Below are 22703 nucleotides of genomic sequence, written 5' to 3'. Positions count from 1 at the left end.
GGAGGAGGTGGCCCCGGAGGTCGAGAGGACGCCCGGCGTGATTGAGGGTAAGAGACATGCTGTTGATGAGACGGAGCAGGTGGTCGGCAAGAGATTGAGAGTGCCGTCACAGTATGTTGTTTCCCCCTTCACGGCTGAGGCCAAGAGGAGGACGTTCATTGATGGGACGTACCCGAACTTATTCAGAGAGGTGGACAATGCCAAGTGGAAAGCGTTCGAGACAGAGTGGAGGAGAATTATCCCCGGGTAAGTATTGTATGATTTTAATAAAGCACTGTACGCTAACTCTTCTACGCTTATTTTTAATATTTCCCATTTTTTACAGAGCTAGCCGCACGATAGGACAAAGGACGATCTCGGACCCTTACAAGTGGTTCCACGATATCACCACTGCGGGAGCTTGGCTCGCCGACGATGTAAGTGAACTATTCATTTCGTGTTTTTTATGTATATGTGACCTTGTGTTTATTAAATGAATAACTCATACTTTTTTGGTGTTTCCTGCTACAGCACATCGACCTGGCCATGGACTTGCTGCGAGATTGAGCTCAAAGACATCCAAAATCATTTGATGTCCATGGTCGAGTCATATTAAACACTGAGTTCCTGGGTACCGTTACCATAGAGTATCAGTCGCTCGCACATATGGGTAACGAGTACACGGTGCCAGAATATATGCTCGAGTGGGTGATAGGACTGTCACCGAGTGTCGCGGGAAAATCATGGGAGGGTTGTACACATATGTACATTCCAGAGTGCATCAATAAACACTATGTTACGCTGGAGATCGTTTTTGCTGACTCTACTATATATGTGTACGACTCAGATCATTCATGTTTGACACAAGACCAGTTGGAGCAAAATCTGGAGTCCGTGGCTGTCATTGTTCCTATGATGGCCAGACGAGCGGGGATAAATGTACAGGACAGATTGCGAATCGTTCGGAACACGACGACAGCCCGACAGTCCGTAAAGTAAGTGTTTGAACGTTGTTGTTTTCATCTTTCAGATTTAGTTTTTATTTACACAGTACTAAACTGATTCATTCTTGTTCAATTGCAGCGGCGATTGTGGCATATTTGCCATTAAGTACGTTGAATTTTTAAGTATAGGACATAAGGTTGATGAAATCAACCAGTCGTGGATACAGAACTGGAGAAAGAAGCTAGCATGTGATTTGTTCGAATTTAATGCTGACCCATAAATTTCAGTTATACATATATAACATTTCAATTGTAAATTTAATTATTTTTGTAATTATGAAATAATTTTAAATTTGTGTTCAATGTATATAACATTCAAATTGAAAATTTCATTATTTTGGTAATTATGAAATAATTGTAAATTTATGTTCAATGTAATATAACATTCAAATTGGAAATTTCATTATTTTTTGTTATTTTGAAATAATTGTAAATTTGTGTTCAATGTATATAACATTCAAAGGAAATCACCGAACTATTTTTTGTATATTGAAGATTTATAAATAACAAATATTGAACAGTGTATAGTAAAAGGAAATATTATTCATTTCACATACCTGTCTAGTCGTCATTTAGGGAAATTTGACTGGTACAAAATTGCCGAGTATGCCCTACGGCTCTGCACCGACCACACCTACGCGGTTGAGGAAACTCTCCGGTAGATGGTATTCTAGATGTACTTGGACGTCCAGGACCACGCGGTTCAACTGCTGGTGGTAACAAATTATGAAATGGGAGAATGTGCTCGGGAACTTCCCACTCGGCTTCATTCGGCAGAGGAAATATAGTCTCGGCATATGCTGTTCTCCAAGACTCAGTCGTATAATACAAAGAGCACAACGTTCTCGCAGCAAAGCCTCGATACATGGCCACCGCAACAGCATGCTCACATGGAAAACTCTCCAACTGAAATCTCGTACAAGTGCACGTGTTATCAGTCAAGTCCACCATATATGCCGTATTACGTGCACATTGCACGGAGAAGCGAAACTCATCTAGTGCTTCCACATTCAACTTCCTCGCAACCTCTGCCGCCTTAAACAGTTTCTCCTCTTGAGCTGGGGCCAACACACTAGTGCAACTCTCTGATGCCGCACGCCGGTCATGAAACCACTGTTGTAGCTTGCTACGAATGTTCTCAATCATTGCGAGAATTGGCAACTCTCGATCCTTCTTAAACAATGCATTGAGAGACTCCGCGTTATTCGACGTCATCATGTTGTACCGACGTCCTGGAAAGTATGCCCGCGCCCAATGTTCGATCCCCATCTTCGTCAGATACTCCAACGCCGGTAATGATTTACTTCCTATCTCGAGCATGAACTTATTACACTCTTCAGCACTGTAAGCTTCAGCTGCTCTCCTGAACAATAAAACAATGCATGTGCCCCGATATCTAGTCTTCAAATTATCTTGTATATGGTACATGCAATACCCGTGATGTGCCTCGGGAAATACTTCAGCGATACCGTTTATTATAGACTGTCCTCGATCAGTTACAAAGGCAAGGTCTTCGACTTCCCTGATCACTTCCCTCAGTTTAGAAAAGAACCAACGCATGGACAGATCATTCTCGCTGTCGACTATGCCGAATGCAATAGGGTAAATTTGGATGTTGGCATCTTGACATGTAGCAATAATTAATTTACCTTGATATTTAGCTTTCAGAGTCGTACCATCAACTAGAATTACGGGTCGCATTGCATTTCGAAAACCCCGAATACATTGTCCGAGAGCCATGAAGAAATACTTAAAACAATTATCACCCCCCGTCTCAATAAAAAATGCCGTGCCAGGATTAGTTGTCCCCATGTTATGGCAATACCTAGCCAATTTAGCATAGCTCTCTTCAGCCGATCCCATTAAATCCTCCAACGCACATTCTTTGGCCTTCCACGCTTTCTGATAGCTCATGACCACTCCGTACTCTCGACGGACGTCGTTAATGATGTCTGAAGGACTGTAGATCGTCTGTGGATCCTGATACTTGTGCATTATCTGTCGACCAATAAACCATGCTCGAGCTTGCTTGTGATCGTTTCGAAGAATTCCCACTTCGCAAGTATGTTCCCGTAAATACTTGCGAATTACGAAGCACTCATTCGTGTCCATCTTAGTTGCTCTCAAGCGCCAATTGCAACTATCTTCGACGCAAGCAACTGTCAACAATGACTTGTTTGATTTCTTTACCTTGAACTCAAAGTTATATTTTAATGCCAGCCGGTGAACAGCTTCCTGCAAATCTTTCTTCGTTTCAAACAGTTGCCCGACCTCCAAGTCCTCATCATCGGGAGCCACACGGGAAGAATTCGAGGACGGTCCACTTGTTCCAACCTGTGAGCTCCCACCAGGCTCGTGTCTCTGTCGGGATAAAGCAATCAAATTCTCATTTGTAAAGTCGTTTATGTTCTCATTGTCTTCAACTGTTGACGGAATTCTGCGCGTAACAGCGACGTCACAATCAGAAGCAACTGTCTCAGGAATACCCACATCATCCGCAGGAACTATCTCCACTGTCTCCCAAAAACCTCGATCATTGTTATCCGCCCTATCCGAATCTTCACGTTCACCTTCGATAACATCCTTCGTAATTAAAGTCACACCAAGAACAGTCGGAGTCTGATGCATTTTATTCAATTCTAATAGATAATTCAATTCAGCATCATTAGTAACGAATACCGGTGGCATCGGAATGGATGAATCCCTATAACCGTTGAATAGATATCTCAATTGCATATCGTATTGAGATTGATCGACATTCAGCTTATTTTGCAAATCGTGGTACATTTCTAAATATGGTGTACTCTCTGTTACGGGAATTGCAATACAACCACGTATGTCACTCGTCCATCTCCATTCCCACCGATTATTTTCATTTAATTCGAAATCACCGAAATAACACACGGGGATTATCATATCTGCATGAGGAAATAGTTTTAATCAACTTCGAATATTAATTATAAGAAATAAAAAGGCAAAAAATCAGCTGCAGCGAAGGATGTTTAACAGCCTAACAGCCGGCTGTTTAACGGTCGGTTGTTAGGCTGTTAAACAGCCGAACAGCCGGCTGTTGGATATTTAACAGTCGGCTGTTTCCCGGCTGTTAAACATCCAACAGCCGGCTGTTTCAGACTATTTCCGACTGTTTGTTAAGTTATACCAATTTGGCGTAGGAGAATACCGTTCTAAAAACGAAATTAAGCATGCGTAATTTAAACGTAAGTTATACATCCGTTTAATTTTTTTTTTTTGATAGGTTCTGTTAAAAAAAATCTATGTCGACATAAAATTTCTCTTTTTAACGTATACTAATTTACTTAAAACGAAATTAAACATGATTAAATGTACTTACCGATTTGAAGTAATTGATGTGAAAAAAATTTTCAGCTTCAACGTTCCAAAGTTCTTCTAGATTTTGAGGTTCAAGCAGATGAAAAGATGAGAGTTTTTTCTGTGTTGGAAGCTCGTTTTGAAGTTTTTATAAGTGGGGAAATGTTTGGTTTTCAATTATTAAGTAAAAGGGTAGTATAGTCCTTTCAACAATATATGGTTTTGTAATTGTACAAAACATTTAAGGGTATCTTTGTCTTTTACCATACAAGAGGCCAATGTCATAATATTCATTATTTTGGAAGTCAAACTGAAATTTTGCTCCTTTGACCGGGTCAAAATTAAAAGTACCCCCAAAAGATAGTGAGAAAAAACGCCCACCGTGGGGCTCAAACCCACGACCACAAGGTTAAGAGCCTTGCACTCTACCGACTGAGCTAGACGGGCTGTCTTGGTAATCTTATTGACAAGATTAATTAAGATCTCTACTATCGTCATAAATATATAGACCTCCTCCTTGTACCTAAAGTTTTATGTCATTATAGTCATATCAAAAAATCGTATCCTACAATTAATGTTCATCAACTGTCCATATGACACTTTTAAAGCAAAAAAGTTGTCGATTTTTAAGTTCCTAAGGAGGCCGTGATCCATTAAATTTTAGCCCATATTAGGTATAGCTAAAAACAAATTTTTTAGTATATTTTGTAAAAATTAATGAAATGTATAGTTAAAAAATTGTAATTCTATAAAATGCATAGTAAAATTAATTGTTAAACGGAACTTAAATACCGTTAGAATTGTTAAAAGGGAGAATTCCTCACCACACAGCCTAAAGCTTTCAAAAGATTAACATCCAAAGGTTCTTTGAACACATAATCCAATAAATTTTCTTCTTTCTCCGTTATTTTTAGTAATCATATCCATTACCAAATATACAATATGAATGGATTTTGGCAAATAACTATTATTTCCCAACTCCATTTCCTAATTTCTACATACTCAAATGAACGATTCCTCACAATATTATAATTTAGGGACAAAGATTGTATCGAGCTGGGAGATGACAGTGACTACTTAGAGAAAAACCTGACTTGAATATGACGAATTCTTTTGAAGGTGAGCTCATCAAGAAGATCACCAAATATTAGATATTCTATTTCAAGCCCCCACAAACTCAGCATCTTATTGGAGGTTCATCCAACTATCAAATTTTACTAAATCCCAGCTCACAGCATCATCTAGCGTTAGGAAAATTTTGGGTTTCCAGCTCATTTGCCAACTTATGTGTAAAATGTGCTTGCATGCTTATAACCGAGTTTCAAGTAGTGATACTTACTTGAAACCTGAAAATCGAGATTGAATTACTTGTCTTTGTTTCGCTAGCTTTTCACACCATCTTGTACCTGCCTTTTGGTCAGAAATTCGATCGCAAATGAAGGAATTTGACAGCCACAATCCAAGAACCCAATTTGAGATATTATCTTCCAAAAATCAAGTTTTTTTCCTCATGTATTTTTCTTCCACTCCCTTTAACCCAAATTTTCTTTGTTCTTTATTTAGAATGATGAATAATAGAAGTTGATAGGAGTTATTGGAGGTGGGGAGGTTAACTTTTAAATTCAATTTTCAACTCTTCTCTCCAAATCCATTTTCATGCAAATCGGATCGGGTCAACTCACATGGGCAACCCGTTTTCTTCCAACATCTCTCACTCGCACATGATGGGCTTGACCCGATTCTAATATAATATCAATTATATTAATCTCAACATCTTTAAGTTCATACAGGTAAATGGATCATGCGATCAGCGAGTTAATTTAAGAGCATACAATACTATACGCCTGTTAGGGATATATAACAGCTCTAGAGCAGGAATTATATTTTTCGCTATACCCAGACATATTTTGTAATATCAGTTCGAGTATTTCTGACCCCTCAATTCATTTTATAACATACTCAACTTTCTCATTTATATTTTATTCACAATTGTGTCACAAAACTTAAATAATTAACATAATTGTCCGATTGGTGAATACAAGTTGAGGTGTTAGTTAAATAGTCTTCCTTTTCTACTTGAATCCCTTCATTTCAAGTCAGCTGCTTTCCTAGACATGTCCCATTAAACCGAATCAATCATAGTTATTGACAACATGCTAAAGTAGCAACACTGAAATAAATTTTTGAGAAATAGTCAAAAGTCATAATGGTGTATATAAGTGAGGTCAAATGTGCCTCAGAGACTCATACAATGAAGAAGCAGAGATCAATTCTTTCATTTCTCATTGGTCGTTAAAGCACACGTGGTATGAAACACGTGTTACGATATTTTATACCTTTCTTAGGGCGTATGTCTAATCTTTCAAATTAAATATATCGTACAAATCATAGTTCAGATATTCCTTGATATCTAACTTGAGTTCTCCTTATATTCATTCTGCTAAGCATTCTCAAATCGAGAACTCGATTTGGCTACTAAACGGGTTTAATGGATAGAAAATTCATTTTGATTACTTGTTGTAATCTCATCTTGATAACTTAACAAGGCGACTGGATCATGTACACAACATGATCACTATCAAGGCCACATGATCATGTACACTACATGATCATTTTGTCCCATCTCAGCACATCTCAAAACGTCTGAGGCGATTGCTCATGTGAGTGTGTCAATCTCAACCCGTTCGACATCCTTTATATATGCATACAAATCATTTATCTCATAATCCCAACATTAAATTACACATGAACTCAAAATTGTTCATCTATGGGTACATAAAACTCAATCAAGAGTTTGTCTGATACACCAAGTATCATATTCTACGAAATTCTAGAGATTCCATATTATCAACAAATATATCTCTAGACATCTTTAGAGTATGATGATTACATATCATCATTTACGTAGATATATCACAAGGACACTTTCTTTGCTAATGTCTCTCACAGAATTGCCATTAATTATTTGGTTCCATCTTGATAGTTGAGATCTTAACATATAAGATAATTACGTAACTATCATGGATCTCATATTCTCAACCAGTATCATTAAATGTTCAATACATCCATATTAGCTGCCAAGATATACATTACAACATATGTTTCTTGCTACTCAATATAGCAAAAGCGCACAAGTGAAAAAGTTAATTATGCTCGACTAACTCTCATTCTTAGTCAACAATTATATATCTATTCCAATAACAAGTTATTTGTTTGACAACAAAACAGAATAACTTATAGCAGCACCCTTCCGGTATCACAATACATTTTCTAAAGATAATATTGATACCTACTGATTAGATCCATGGCATGACTATTGTTAGGAAAAGTATATATCATAGTATATTTCTATCTCCTAACTCTTAATAGTACTAGATATGGTTCTCTGGATATTTCTTTGTACACTTTGAAATCTTTGGATATTTATGAAGACTTATATGGTCACAGTTGTAATTCTACATGAGCATTTATAGTATAAAACTCTTATGATAGAGCAAGAACATACGAAAATTATTTTTAGCACAAATTATACAATTTGCTAAACCCATGTCTTTTGTCTCAAAAATTGACGACAATCATTTCAAAATGGTCTCTATACACTCCTTATCATGTTTAGCCAATCCAATGTCATCAATATCAATATTAGAATTACAACCTACCATCAGACCTTTTATACAAATACAGTAATTTTCGTCCATATAACAAAATTTTTGTACGAGATTTAATCCCTGTTAAAAATTCAAGTACGACTGTCGAGATGACTTTATTTGGCCATGTGTGTAACTGTAAAGTTACCACTGTACAAAAAACCTTTAACATGAAATTTAAAAGTCGATTCATGTTGGTATCTCTAATTATTTCTCAATTGATAATAAAAATATAGTCTCTATGTCGATTTGGTGTAACTCTAAATTTAAACATACAATTACGGCTAGCATTGATATACAGAAGCGAATCTCATCGTTATGAAAAAATTTATCCAGCTGAATACACTCATATTGAGTATAACCTTTTTTTAAAAAATGAGTTTTATCTATCATAAACTCATTAGTCTTACACTTAACTTTCAAGAGCCTGAATGTTTTCGGTAAACATAATGTTTGAATAGAACTTTTACTATATCTCATATTAGGTTGAAATTCTATACTCCATATATATACTTCCATCACTTTTCTCAAAATTCATCTTCTGATTTTTTTTTTTTTTAATCAAGAATCATTGGCATTAAATAGCTCTTAGATCCAACTCAGAACCAAGAATCATTAAATTAGATAATTCTTGGATGGCTCCCACTCGGATAGATAGCTCCCATCATAACCAAAAATCATTGATATTAAATAGTTCTTAGCTCCCTCTCGAAACCAAGTATCATTGAAATTAGATAGTTCTTGGATGGCTCCCACTCAGATAGATAGGTCCAACTTAGAAACAAATTACTCTCACTTGAATAAGAAGTTTGAATATTCACTTATATATTCAAAATTGACTCATCAATACATATAATATCAATTTCAAAGATGTTCTCCAGTATTTTCTCTCTTACTGAAAAATATGTCAAAAGTCACTTCTTTTGACTCGATATCCATCCAAAATTTCACTTAAGTACCTTTTTGGATTACATGTATGTCATAGAGACACATCTAATTCTCAATAGACTCATATTCCCATACTCGTTATCAAGAGCATATATAGTCCATTAAGAGTCTATGATAACCCATATTTGGTTATTTACATGTCCAAAACTTATATATTTTGAAAGTACCAACATTGAGAGAATTCCATTAATTGATATGTTGTAGTTAGCCAATGCTCTTTCCAAAAGAAAATACGTAAGTTGTACTACATATCTTGAACCTCATCAGTCATCATATTCAGCAATATTCTATTCTTTCAATCCAATATACCATATAATTATTGGACATTAAAGAATAGTCAATCCAATAAAAGTTCCTCTCATTACATAGATCATTGATATCTCGTGACAAAGATTCATGCTGTGAAATAGTTCTAAAAATCTTCACTTCTATAATCTGATTTTCTACTCGACTTCATAAAAGTTACCCACATGGGCGATCCATTTTCTTCCAACATTATGTCTGCCCAAACCTCCTCCAGAACATGGTAACCAAAGGGCATTCGATGGAGACGAGACTGACAAGTTAATGGCTTTTGCCAGTAGGAAAATGATCCCGCGTATATATCTAACAGGACCTAGTTAATTAAATCAAACAAAAGAAGACAATCATAGCAGCCACCTTCTTCGTTTTCAGACAAGTCTAGTTGAGCAATCAAATATTAAAACTTTATAAAACTAAAAACTTGAAAACCTAAATTTCTTTATTGCCAAAATTCTCCATGTAAAATCACCAAAAGAATTATTGAGTGCGGAACATAGCTTAATTCTTTGTGAGTGATTCTTTATTATTGGATTTTAGTTTCGGATCTTGAAACATGAATTACAATCTTTTCATGTTTTGCTTCTTTACTTTAATCTTGAATCTTTTCTCTTTTGATTCTTTAATTCTTATTCTTGATTTTACTTCTTAATCCATAGTCTTGATTCTTGAATCCCTTCTTTTTTATTCTTAATTGTAGGTATTGGATCTTCATCTTCAATATGCTTTCTCTTATATTCTTTGTTGATGTAATGACATAAAGAATGAGAAATTACATATGAATTGTGGACCATAACATCCTAATTTAGTTTGTATATGTATTTTGCTCATCATGAAATATAATTCTAAAGAAATCTAATATCTACACATATAATCCGGCCCACACATTATTTAGATGTGCTAAGCCCAACAATTTAATTTTTTGTTAGATTGCTTTAATTGGACTCAATTTTAAGATAGTCTTATACACAATTAATTACATATTTAGGTCTACATGACAAATTAATTAACCCAACAATCTCCCACTTAGGCCACATATGTTAGTTGATAAATGTGTATAACCTTATGACGTCAAAACTTTTGATATCATAACCAAAAGTATCTCTGAACAATCTCGTCCATCAATTATATCAATATAGGATCAATGCAATTTTCGTTACAAATTTCATTACTAAACTCTTAATGATCACATATATCAACATAATCAAGTAACATAGATCAAATGTGGATGTGTAGCATGAAAATTACATGCAATATGATCTTAACATGTCTATTTCTAACTGGTCCTACCTTATTCTTAAATGAGATCAACTATAAATTTTAATCAAAGTGGAACTGAATTGAATACTTTATTTCTAAAATAAACTGAATATCCATGAATAGAATTATGTGTCTAAAATAGATAACATCCGAATACAAAATCACACTACACTGAAATGTCATCAAAAGATGTAATACTCATGTGAGCACTATGCTCATGAAAGACCTTGGGTGATAGCCCCTTAGTAAGCAGAATCACAATTATAGAGTTTGTCCTAAATATTCCATAGAAACTTAAACACTCTGAATTATTTCCTTAATAACTCGAAATTTGACGTCGATAAACTTTGACACCGTTAGGTTCATGTTGGAATACAGGGCTGTTATTTTTATAAAATAACTAAAGTGGTCTTTCAAATCCATACAAAATGTGCAACCCAGTGACAAAATTTTGTAGTCATATTCCATGATCAGAATCAAAATATCCAATGATCTCCAGTTGGTCCGATTTTCCTGAATGTGATAATGTAATCCTTAGTTCTCAGTAAATATTGAATATCCAATTTGGCTATTTTTCAAATATATATCACAGAATTACTTAAATATCTGCTTAGCATTCAAATAATGAATATCATATCTAGATGTATTCAACACATTAGCATATATTAGACTCCCAACTGTTGAAACACAAATTTTTTTTTTGTATTTTACTTTCTTTAAGTTTATTCTTAGGACATTAATTGAGACTAAACTTATCTCCTTTGTAATAGAGGTATCACTTGATTTACATACCCGTATCTCAAATCCCTTAAGAACATTATCAATATATCTCTTTTGTGATAATCCAACTATACCACAAGAACGATCCCAGATATATTTGTATCCCTGACACAAAAGAGGCATCGCCGTGATCTTTCATTTCAAAATTTTATGATATAAATATCTTAGTTTTGTCCAATGATCCTATATCATTGCAGACAGTATATCATTGACATCTAATACCAGAAAATATACTTACTTCCACTGTACTTGTAATATATACAATCATCAACTAAATACATCTCAAAACCAAACAAGATAATTATTTGATGAAATTTGTGATACCATTGACGAAAAACCTGTTTAAGTCCATATATGAATTTATTTAATTTGTAAACTATCAAATATAGCTTTGAGATCAAAATGTATCATAAATGCCATAATAGTCCTAAAAAAGTCTTTCATAGAAATCAGAGAGAAAGTCTCTTTAATTTTGATGCATTCCTTTTGCATAAAAGTCATTTGAAATGAGACGAGCCTTCTATCTCCCCACATCACCCTTTGAATCTTTCTGGGTTTTAAATATTCATTTACAACCAATGAGTTTCGCACTTTCAGACAATGGGATAAGTTTCCAAATATCATTGTTACTCATGAACTTTATCTCTTTATTCATAGCATCAATCCACTATTAAGACTTATTCCTTTACATTGTATGATGAAAGTTGATTAATCAAATCTTCTTCCATCAATACAATAACATCCTTATTTTGTTGGAGAAAAATTATAAAATTATCCGAATTGCCTTTCTTTTTTCTTTAATGGATTTCCTTAATTATATTTGTTCTTTAGGTTGTTGAGTTTGTTTTTCTGAATAATTTTTTTATTACGTATGGGGAATTTCGTAATATTATTTTGATCCGAAATTACTTATTGAATAAGATCTAGAGCAAGAATTTATCCTTGGTCTTAATAATTATCAATTGCAACAGAAGTGATATTTACATATCATTCATCAAAGAAAAAATCCTTATCCTTAAAACCTTATCTCACCTACAAACTCTACATCCTCTAGGAATCGGATATTTTCCCTTTCAAAAATTGACTTAATAATGGGATCTTTAAAAAAAATGTTACCCTTTAATAGTTGCTTTACTTGGGATTTTATTGAGAATTTAAGTTGCAGTTTTTTAATGCATCTTCCTAGATAGATTTTGTCAAGGTGAAATGACCAATCATATTCCTTATTATGTCCTTAAGTGTTCTCTTTTGACTTTTAGTAACATCATTCATGCCAGAGAACCCTTACATGGTGTATTATGGGGAAATTCCACATTTCTCTAGGAATTTTAACAAAAGGCCTTGGATATTGTTCTCCCGATCCATCATATATGTCATAGTATTCACCACTACAGCCATATTTTACATGTTTTATTCTTTTACTAAGTTGATTTTCAATCCCAGCCTTATAATCCTTGAACTTGTCTAATGATTAAGATTTCTCATGAATAAGATACAAGTAGTCATAACGAGAAAAAATTTGTCTACGAACATAATAAATGACCATTGACCATTCCAAGAAGCTGAAAGGAATGGCCCACAGATATCCATATAAATTAGTTCTAAGACTTCCGAAGTTCTATTAGCTTCTAAACTCCTTATATTTATTTGGTTCACCTTAATGTAATTAACATAAACACTTAAGTCTGAAAGATTAAGGAGATCAAGAATTCCTTCAGATAGAAGATTTTTCCCTCTTTCGAGAAATGTGTCCTAATCGTTTGTGCCATAATGAAGCAAAATTCTCAATGATTAATTTATGTTTAATACCACATGAATTTACATGCAATGTTTGTTTATAAGAGGCAATAGTATTAAGGAAGTATAGGTTATCGTAACCAGAAAAATAACTGGTACCCAATTTCAATTAAACAAGAGCGACCAAATTTGTCCAATATAGAAATAGAAAACAAATTTCATCTATAAGGTAGTACCACAAAATATCTCTTTCATATTCAAATCAAAACCATTCTTTAAAACCTAAAAGTCCATATAGTCTCAACCTTAACTGATTTGTCATTGCCCACATAGACGAATCTTTTAACAACAACTAGCTTTAGGTTGTTCGAGCTACTCCGCATAGACCCGCTTATTTGAATAGTGACATCGAAATTATCCACTAAGTCTGTCTAAGTATTGAAACTAAATTAACCTCAAAACAATCCAAAGTGAGAAGTGTAATTTTCTTTACTCGCCAAGTGCGGTATTTAGTAGTCTCTCTTTATGTATTCCAAATTTTCACAAAAGTAACAGATAGGTGATTAATCATTTTCGAGCTATTGATGTTTCTTTTAAACTGAATTAGATGCAGCTTTCTTATTCTTTAAATTGTCCTTACAGGTACTTGCGAAGTGAGTACTTTCAGTTTTCTCTTGCTTTAGACTGTATTCTCTTGCACACAATATGAAATGAACTCATTAAGAGTCCACTTCTCCTTTTGACAGCTGTAATTGACTTTAAATTAATTGAATTGTGCAGGAAGAGAAATCAAAATCATATGCACGAGCAAGTCATCAGGCAGTTCAAACTTTAATACCATTGGTTTTAAAACAAGAGGAGAAACATCCATGCTATACTCCCGTATATTTTCTTTTGTCTTATACTTTAGTAAAATCAAGTTTTCCAGAAGCGTACTAGTTTCGACCTTGTTGCTTTTTCAAATAGCATTATTTCTTGGTAGTTACCTTATTGGACATGACGTCGTTGAATGTTGCTGGAATTTTACACTTCACGATCATGAGACTTGCACAATTTGAATGATCCCACTTATACGAGTCTCATTTAATTAGCGGAACTCTTATTAGTAAGAGTAGTGGATTGTTCAGTCCTTATCGAAGGTCTAGATCGATACTGTTAAGAACTATACAAACATTCTCTTTTCAACCCTTAAACTTCGATTCAAATACGAAATTTGAATTGATGTTGACAGATATTACAAAAGTAGATGGATTAACCAAATAGAGAACCTAAACCTAAATAATATGTTCACATGGCAATTTGTATTGGACAATTAATAATTTCAAATAGTGGTGGGCCACATCTCTAGAGATTGAGCACAATACTGATATTTAGTCTTTGGACATAAATGTCAACTTGTAAGTGGCACTCTTTGTATAGAATTAGATATTGAAAATAAATCCGATCAAACATCAAGTCTGTCTTTGAACCGACTATTGTTCACTTAATAAAAAACTTTACAATTTTCACATATTTATCACCATAGGAATACAAATAATTAGACCAAATATTGACCTTCCTTAGGGCCAATGAATATCCGCATGAATTGCATACACACAACTTTCCTAATATTTCAAGTAAATTAATTTCGACAAGAAAGGTTACTTTGGTAACATGTTGCTTCAATTAATATATTTTAGAAAATTCGAAATTCGAAATAAATATTAAGTACCAAGATTTGTATTGATTGCCTCTTTATATTTTATTTTTATTTTTCTATTTTGAATAATAATAATAATAATAATAATAATAATAATAATAATAATAATAATAATAATAACAACAGCAACAATAATAATAATAATAATATATACGCCTTAACAAGAAAACGGGGCAACGATGGTCTTGCTGCCTCACGGCAGCCATCGAGTGACTGCATCATGGCTACTCGATGGCTGTCGTTTTGAACTAGAAATTTTCGAAAAATCACAAGAGTTCAGAATTTTTGAATTGTATAGGGTTAAAATTCATATCGTAAATTGGAAAATCCAAATTATGATTTTCAACCTTAAAATTCTTTCTTCAAAAATTTCAAATCTCGAAATTTATGGCCAAAATGCGTATTCCAAATTAACAGATTCCAAACTTAATACATGAATTTCAAACACAAAATTCCTCCTTTAATCCGAATGGTTTAACATGGAGTCGACTTCAATACTAATTGTTGAATCTTTAAACTTTATAAAGCTAGAAACTTTAAAACTTGAAATCCTAAATTTCTTTATTGTCAAGATTCTCTACATCAAATCACAGAGAATTATTGAGTATGGAACATACATTAATTTTTTGTGAATGATTCTTTATTACTAGATCGTGATTCCGGATCTTGAATCTTGAAAGTTGAATCACAATCTTTTCATGTTTGGCTTCTTCACTTTTATTCTTCAATTTTACCTCCTTTGATTATTTAATTCTTATTCTTGATTTTGTTCCTTGATCCATGGTCTTGATTCTTGACTTCCTTCTTCTTGATTCTTGATTGTGGGTATTGAATCTTCTTTTTCAGCATGTTTTATCTTGTATTCTTGTATTGATGGGATAACACAAAGAATGAGACGTTATATATGAATTGGGGGACATTAATTCTATATAGTTTTCATATGCATTTTACCCATCATGAAATAGAATTTTAAAGGAATCTGGTCTCTACACATATAATCTTACCCACACTTTATTTAAATGTCCTAAACCCAACAATTTAGTTCTTTATTAGATAACTTTAATTGGGCACAACTTTAAGTTATCCTTATACACAATTAATTATATGGGAAAATACATAAATACAACGTTTTAAATATACAATTTCACTTCTAACAAACTTATAAAAATATTTCAAAAATTAGATTATAATTATTATTTTTGAAAATATATAAATACCATTCCTTTCTTTTCTCTCTCTAGTTGTTTCATTTCCCAGCAAAATACCACTTCTCTCTCTAATTTCTCTCTCTAAAGTTCTTCCATTTTTCCAAGAAAATGGATCTATAGGTGGTGGAAAATCCGATGACGTCCTCCATGACTGGCATTTCATCCATCATTTATCTCTCTAAACACACTTTACTTTTTGAACACACGGTTGCAATTACAAAACTCTAATTGTCCCATCTACATCTTCGTCGACTCCTAGCAGAAAAAATGTAGTAACTCACAACTAATACTCTTTTCTTAATGGCTGCTATGACAACATGAACAGGGATTGGGACTAGAGATGGGGATAATCCTTCTAGAATAAGAATATAATTATTTGAATTTGTCAGCGATAGCAATCTCTTCCTCCGACGGCCTATTTGTATATAGACCAAAACGAGGGAGTGCCCCAATTATTAAGAACCTTAATTGGCTTAATATGTTGAACAAGTATGGTTAAAGCTTTTGGTAGTCTTATGGTATTATACAATGGCCCGTTGCTCAATTTTTGGATGGTGGCGTAAAGAGGATAAGTATTGTAGTGGTGGAGGAGAGAGGAGGAATAATTGTTTTGATTTGTCTTTCATTTCTTTTCCTTTTATAGAGAAATCATTAAAGTAAATAGACAAGCAGCCTGCACAGTTAGGTTGATAAAATGAGTAATTCAAAGTACTAATATTTATAGATAGGGAATGGGCTAATACCTATTGAAGATGGATCCTTCAGCACACTCATTTATTATTTGTAACTTAACAATTGTGTAATTTGTGATTTATTATGTAACTGTGATCATTCAAATAATTAAAATAGTGATTGTGACAAGTGAATTACATGATTTGTGATTAATAAATTCATCGTGATTTATGATTAAATATGTAATCGTGATTCATAAATTGGATGGTATATGATTGCAAGTTTGTGTGATTTAGTGTATGACCGTGGCCAGTAAATTGTATAGTATATGATTGTGATTGTGATTATTTAATTTCAATTATAGGTCACAATATTTATTAGATGTCACATGTGACTTAATATATAATTGTGACTCATAAATTATGTAATATGTGACTGCGATCTTGTGTGATTTATAACTTAGTGTGTGACTATTACTTTCAAATTTTATGGTATATGATTGTTACCTGTTTAGTTTCAATGATAGGTCACAACATTTATTAAAGGTCACATGTGACTTTATATGTAACTGTGTGACATGTGCTGTGATTTTGTGTGATTTGACTTAATGTGTAACTGTAATCAATGAATTGTATGGTATGTGACCGTGGCCTATTTAATTTCAATTATAGGTCACAACATTTTAGATGTCACATATGACATATGTAATTGTGTGGTATGTGAATGCGACCTATGGCCAATAAATTGTATAATATGTGATAAATGTGACCACCTATGATTTAATTAGACATATTATGATTACAATAAGACATAATTTGTGGTTATGTTCACATGCCAGTCACAATAACAAGTAAATTATGGTTACAATTACTTATGAACCACAAGTCGTAGAATGTCACGATCAAGAATAAAATGTGGATCACAATTGTAAATTTAGTCACAAAACCTATATTTTTATTGGTCACAAATAATTAATCGATCACAAAATTTTAAATTAATTGATTACAATTTATATATAGACAGTCACAATTACTCAATAATTGGTCATAGTCAACTTTCATCCCGCCACACTCTACCCCCACCATCATTGCCATCGCCATTGCCAAGTTATTCCCTTGTTACAAACCTCAACATTTCTATTAGTCACAAACCACTATAACCATGAGAAAATACTTACAAACTCACCTTTTAAGAGAATTCCCAATCTAAATTCTAAGGCAAAATCATTTCTGCCTTACCATATCCTATTTACATTTCATATGAACAAATAGGACTTTTCACGTTGAACCGGTTGCCCAATATGTGACAATGAATCGTCTTAAAGAAATTCCAACCTTTCTGAGACGGTGAGACTTAGTATTGCTGCTGCTCACATCACCAACTATACTGCCCATCACCGTCGTCGTGTTCAAACCAACTCTGCCTATCATAGTTTTGAAATAAGACTCTAATGACTTCGCCGAAGGTGATGGCGTCAATATCGACACCTAATGTAGATCTGCTACATCATACTTCTTCTTCTTCTTCACTTTCTGTTACTACTGGATTTATGGAGGAAACTTCGAAGAATATTTATTATGATTTCGATTTGTTTATTGTGAAGCCGTCGAGGTAGGGATGTCGTTATATATGGATGATGGTAATGCTGGTGGAGGAATTAGATATGGGAGTAAGGGTGGAGATGGAAAGAATCTGCCGGAGTTATGTGGGTAATGGGTATGGTAAAATGGAGAACCTTTTTAGAGAGAGAGATTTTGACAGATTAGGGTGGGTATTGTGTTAATGGGTGATGTATTTTTTTTTTTTTTCCTTAAAAAAATAATTACCACCTGAATGTTGAAAAGGAATAATTAAAACATGATTTTTGAAATTGGAATTTAAAAAGAAGGGTTAGATGTAATTTTCCCTTAATTATATATGTAGGCCCATATGCCAAATTAATTAACCCAACATCAAACACCCTTCAACTTCCTCAAACACTTAAGGGTCTACATGCTGATCGACATAATGCCATTTTTCGAGGATCTCATTGTCGCTGAAGCTAGATAGTTGATTTGGTGTCAATTATGAATCTAAGTACAACAAAGTCAAATTATATTAGAATACAAGAAGATCGCGATTCTACAATAATGTGATGATCATAGACAGAGCAAGCCAAATTACACAAGAATATTTTTTAATGATTCTGAGGTTAGGTGTCTTAATTTATATACTGAATATATTTTCACCCCAAAAATCCAAATAATGGAACACCTATGTATTTTTTCTAAATTTTCATTTTATTAACACCACTACTAATAGCAGTAACGGTGTATTCAAATGATGTAAATAAATGAATTATGGATCTGGAAAAGTGCAAACAAATGCAAATATGCATTTTCTTAAGTTCCACTGAAGATTAATACTTAACCAATTGAAATTCATTTTTGTCACAATTACCAAAATAGTACTTTTAAAGAAGAAAACGATTACGCGATGAATTGTTCAATTTCATATAGAATAGTTCTAATTTTAAAACCAATTCTGCTGAAATAAACAGAGCTTAAAGAGAAGAAACCTTTTGTCTTTGACATGGGATTTTTGGGGCCAGTTTCATCCTCCAGATAGTGTGATTTGTGCTTAGAAACTGAATTTAGTTTTTCCACCTTAGAAGAACTTAGGCTGTGCTCAAAATTGACATAATGGGAAGATGATTTCTTTGCTGTTTGATAAGTGTGTTTTTACATACTTATTAGGCACTTTAATGAGCTAATTATTGATGAAATTGAGTGGATTCGCATTTATAATTGTGTAATTATGGTGATTGTAGGCCAAAAGTCCAAATTGGATGAGAAAAGAGCTAAATCAAGGGAAAAATGACCAAAAGTGCACAAAAACATGACTTGGGGACCAAAGTTTACAATTGTTGAAAGTTTACGGACCTATTGTGGCAATTTTTGAGGGCCAAAGTGATATGAAAATCAAATTTTGAGGACCAAGTTGTTCATGATCAAAGTTGAGGGCCTTGTGTGCAATTGAATGGAGGACTAAGTTGAAAAAAAAAAGAAATGAAGAAAACCCGCGCTCATACGTAGGCTTATTATGGCGCTCACGCGGGAGGCTCTTTATGATATCTCGAGGCCAAAAGCATCTAATCGTGCGCACGCGCCGCTTTTTGGTTGGGCAAATTTTGCCTATTTTGCCTAAATTTCGGGACCTCTTCCACAATTTCACTTAAGATGATTTTTGGCCATTTAAATACCCATTTGTTGGTCACTTCTAGGGCAAGACTTATAGGGAGAACACTTAGAAAATCTTTCAAGGAGAGAAGAGGCAAGAAGAAGGGAGAATTTCTAGCAAAAATTGGGAATTTACAAGGAATATTAAAGATCTCAATCCCTCATTTCTTCAAGAATATATTCAAGGGACGGTTTTCTTCCACTATCTTGTATTTTTCTATTACTTCCTTCATTTTGTAATGGGTTCTCTCTTTATTTCATGTTTGTGCTTCTATTTTGCAATGGGCTAAGTGTTTAATGTTGGGATTTATGATTTAGCTTGACCGAAGTTTCTTTAATGTCAATATTCATCATTTAATGTTTTAATTATTATGTTATTGTGCATTTATTATTGTGCTTAAATTTTCTTCATGTATGTGGCCAATATATGATTGAATTGAGTGGTTTGTGCAAGGAGATTGTTGTGCGTTCTTGACCAAAATAATTAATGCCCTAGGTTGTTTTAAGAGATAGAGATATACTCCAAATCCTAGGTGACTCATTGAGTTATTTTCATCACGATTTAATACGGTCGGTAGGGTTTTTATCAACATAGAGATATAGTAGGTAAAACCAATCGATTAGAATCAATTTCGCTCGAGAGAGGTAATTAACTAAATTTGAAAAATCGGGTCTAACAATCTAACGAGGCAATTTGCATTTTCGGTTTGTTGTGATATTAAAGAAACAACAACTAAGTGACATTGTAAATCCCAACTCATTTATAAGTCAAATTTCCTTCTCTTTCATAATTGTTATTTCAATTGATTTTCAAATTTATTTTCCTTTCCTTTTCACATATAAAATCTAATTGTGTCTTTCAATTGTTAAAATTGAGTAAACAAATGTATAATTTAAAAAAAAAAAAAAAAAACACTCTTTGAGAGATCGATACTCGAACTCATAAGTTCACTTTATTATTTGAACGCACCTGTGCACTTGCGGTATATAATTTTAGCGAACAAGTTTTTTGACACCGTTGCCGGGGAGTGTTTTATTTCAATTATGATCTTTTGTTGATTCTAATTTTTTCAAGTTTTATTCTTTGTTCTTTTGCATAGCTTGTATATATTTATTGTATAATTGACTTTTAATTTTAATTTCCTTAGGTCTTCGGTGGTGCATGCTTCGTTCGAGATGTTTTGATCTTTTCGAGCTTGATCCGGATGTTGAAAAACTTTCCGAAGAAGGCGACGGGAACAAAGGGAATTGAGAACTCAACAATTGATTGAGATGGCACACCAATGGGGTAATTTGGAACCTAATGCTCAATCGAAAAATGTTCGTCGAGGTGACATTCCACCTGGTTTTGGCAACCAAGCGGGTAGAGCTCAAGAGCCCATTGTAAATGAGGAAGATATGATATTTGGGGACTTCATGAACCCATCCGTAGTAGAGAATGAATCAAGTATTGTCTACCCTCCATATGGACATCCAAACGTTCAACTTCGTCCTGATGAAATTCATTTGTTCTCCAATACCATTCCATTCTATGGAATGATTGATGAGAATCCTCATTCACATGTTGCAGGATTCACAGAAAATGTTGGAAATTTTAAATATGAAGGTGTAAATGTGGAGGCGATCCGGATGAAGTTATTTGTTCACACATTGAAGGATAAGACAAGGGAATGGCTTGAGACTCTATCGCCCAGAAGTATAAATAGTTGGTTGGAATTTATTCAAAATTTCACAACCAAATTCTTTCCACCCGCCCGAGCAGCCAAACTCAAGCATGACATAACCACTTTCCAACAATCCGAATTTGAGACCTTTCACGAGGCTTGGGAGAGGTTCAAGGATATGCTTCGAAAATGTCCAAATCATGGAATCACAATGGGGCAACAAGTGAATTATTTTTATGCCTGGTTGACTCTTTCTTGCCGTTCAAATGTGGATTTATCATCTAATTGCTCAATCAAGAAGAAGAGTATTCGGGAAGCATATGATCTATTTGAGGTCATGAGTGAACAAAGTGCTATGTGGCTAGATAGAGGTTCACAAAGAGGGGTTGGTAGAGTTCGAGATGGTGAAGCTTTCTCAATGGTTCTATCAAAGATCGACTCACTAGCAAAGAAGGTAGAAGGACTTTCTACATCTACCTCCAGCTCTCATTCCGCTCATATGGTACAATCCCCGCCTATTTGTGATATTTGTGGAGCAAATCACCCAAGCCCGAGTTGCCCATTGATTGGTAGTGGTTCAGCATCTACCGAGCACGTGGCATATACTCAAAACTTTCAACACCAATGGTACAATCCTTATTCGCAAACTTATGACCCTGGTTAGTGAAATCATCCGAACTTTTCTTATGGAAATAATCAAAATGTGCTCAACCCAAGACCACAAGAGAAAAAAGAAGGTTGGGAAGAGGCCGTTGCTAAGTTGGCAAACCATCAATTGCAATATCAAGAACGCAATGATGCCTCTTTTAAAAACTTGGAACGTTAAGTGGGTCAAATTGCCAAGCTTATCTCCGAAAGGCAACAAGGGGCGTTGCCTAGCAATACCGAAACAAATCTAAGGGAGAATGTACAAGCTATTACCACTAGAAATGGGATGCAATTGCCCAAAATCATGGTGACACGCCCTAAGGGTCAAACCTACAAGGCACCCATTGAAGAAGAAGGGGTCATGCAAGAACCTGATCCAAAGGATGAGACACTAATTGAAGAAGAACCGGAGCCATCAACATCAAAGGCTCCAACACCAGTCAAAGCCTATGTATCTCCTATTCCCTTCCCATAAAGGTTTCACAAACAGAAATTGGATGTTCAATTTGAAATTTTTTTGGAGGTATTCAAGAAACTACACATAAACATTTCGTTTGCCGATGCATTAGCTCAAATGCCGAGTTATGCCAAATTTATAAAGGATATTCT

General features: G+C 34.1%; 1 long non-coding RNA gene and 1 other non-coding gene across 2 annotated transcripts; one reads left to right on the top strand and one right to left on the bottom strand.

The window, feature by feature from the left end:
• The first annotated feature begins 6 nt into the window (after positions 1 to 6).
• Positions 7 to 559, top strand: LOC111375938. The gene is made up of 3 exons (XR_002699387.1): positions 7 to 246; positions 326 to 416; positions 511 to 559. It is a non-coding gene; the product is annotated as an uncharacterized LOC111375938 (long non-coding RNA).
• A 4128-nt stretch (positions 560 to 4687) lies between these two features.
• TRNAK-CUU lies at positions 4688 to 4760 on the bottom strand. Its single transcript has one exon. It is a non-coding gene; the product is annotated as a tRNA-Lys (tRNA).
• Positions 4761 to 22703: the final 17943 nt, after the last annotated feature.

This window comes from Olea europaea, unplaced genomic scaffold (assembly GCF_002742605.1).
Source record: "Olea europaea var. sylvestris unplaced genomic scaffold, O_europaea_v1 scaffold1433, whole genome shotgun sequence".
Lineage (NCBI taxonomy): Eukaryota > Viridiplantae > Streptophyta > Magnoliopsida > Lamiales > Oleaceae > Olea > Olea europaea.
The sequence above is the reverse complement of the archived record's forward strand: the minus strand, read 5'-3'. Positions and strand labels throughout refer to the sequence as shown.